Consider the following 1,792-nt stretch of genomic DNA (forward strand, 5'->3'; position numbering starts at 1 on the left):
GATCATCAAATTCTGATTATGCATACCAACATATATATGGACTTTTCAATTGTAACGTATTCCGGCCATATTCCTTTTAGATAGCCACTTTGTCGATTGAAATATATTTTTCAAGGGTTATTTTGTCAAAATCAAATGTTAAAGTTTATTTTGTCAAAAGTTTTTTTTTTCCTACCTAACAAAGTGGAGCATAAAACAGAAGACAAATAGAAATAAATGAGTAGAATAGCAACTCCAATTCTTTCGTCATTTCCAGTATTGCCATTAAGAACAGAAGAAATTAAGATAACTCCATTCTCTAGCATTTAAAAATATAGTCTTAGGTGCCAAAATGTCTATTTACTCTTCCTTTTAACAAATCAAGGTAGAAATGATGTCTTTTGACGTTTGGGTGGACTATTAACAATTAGAATGGTATCTATCATATTAACTGAAATTCTATTAGATAGGTTAACCTATTTGAATATATTATTTGACATAACATGTATATATATTTCGGCTATAATTTTAAACTTGAGGTAACTACCAAATCGGTACCTGAAAGATTCTGACGCTAACAAAATGGTACCTGACTTTTATTATTGACAAAATAGTCCCTAAAAAATTTTAAAATTTGACAAGCGTGTCCTCGAACTCGCCGGAGCAAATCTCCGGCAAGCACAATGCTAACGTGGCCGCCGTGACTTGGCAAACCACCCCCAAACCCTAATCCCTCCTCCCTATCGCAGCCCCCTTCCCTCTCCCTCCCCAATGCACACTCCCCCCTCCCTCTCCATCGCAACCCCTTACCCAATGCACACTCCCTCCCCATCGCAGCCCCCTTCCCTCTCCCTCCCATTACAGCCCCCTCTCCAACGCACACTACCTCCTTCCCTCTCCCTCCCCAATTGCAGCAGCAGAAGCCTCAATAACAGCAGAAATAACACCATCAGAACTCAAAACAGAACCAATAGAAGAACCTGCACATTCAAAACCTAACCTTGCTTGTTCCTCCTTCTCTCTTTTCCCTCATTCCTTCCTTCTCTTATCGGAGGACCATAACAATAACAATATCCATTCACACACACAGACATTTACACAAACACATAACCTACATATATAAATATAAAGAGAAAAAGAGAGAAAGAGAGAAAGCTTGAAGGGCTGAGGAGATGCGGCTATTCCAGGCCTTGTTGTCGCTCCGATGGTGGTGGCAATGGTCCTTGATAGTGCTCTTGCCGTTGAAGTTGCTATTGCTGTTGAGATTGTTGCTGCGATAGGAAGGAGAGAAAAGTGTGCGTTGGGGTTACTGCTGTTGTTGTTGCTGTTGATGTTGAGGCGGTTGTTGCTGCGAGTGGTAGTGGAGGGAGGGAGGGGGAATGTGCATTGGGGAGGGGGTGCGATAGGGAGAGGGGAGGAGGGTTGCGATGGGGAGGGAGAGGGAGGGGGAGTATGCGCTGGGGAGGGAGGGATTAGGGTTTGGGGGTGGTTTGCCAGGTTACGGTGGCCACTTTAGCATTGTGCTTGACGGAGATTTGCTCCGGCGAACTCGTAGACACGCTTGTCAAATTTTAAAATTTTTTAGGGACTATTTTGTCAATAGTAAAAGTCAGGTACTATTTTGTCAGCGTCAGAATCTTTCGACTACCGATTTGGTAGTTATCTCTTTTAAACTTATATATATATATATTCTTTTTTATCGTAATAATTGGTTAGAACAATTTTATCCGTTAATAAAATTTCCTGAAATTATCAAATTAAATAGGATAATGAAGATAATTATCCGTTATGATTTGAAAATGTTATAACTCTT

Source organism: Arachis ipaensis, chromosome B03 (assembly GCF_000816755.2).
Source record: "Arachis ipaensis cultivar K30076 chromosome B03, Araip1.1, whole genome shotgun sequence".
NCBI lineage: Eukaryota > Viridiplantae > Streptophyta > Magnoliopsida > Fabales > Fabaceae > Arachis > Arachis ipaensis.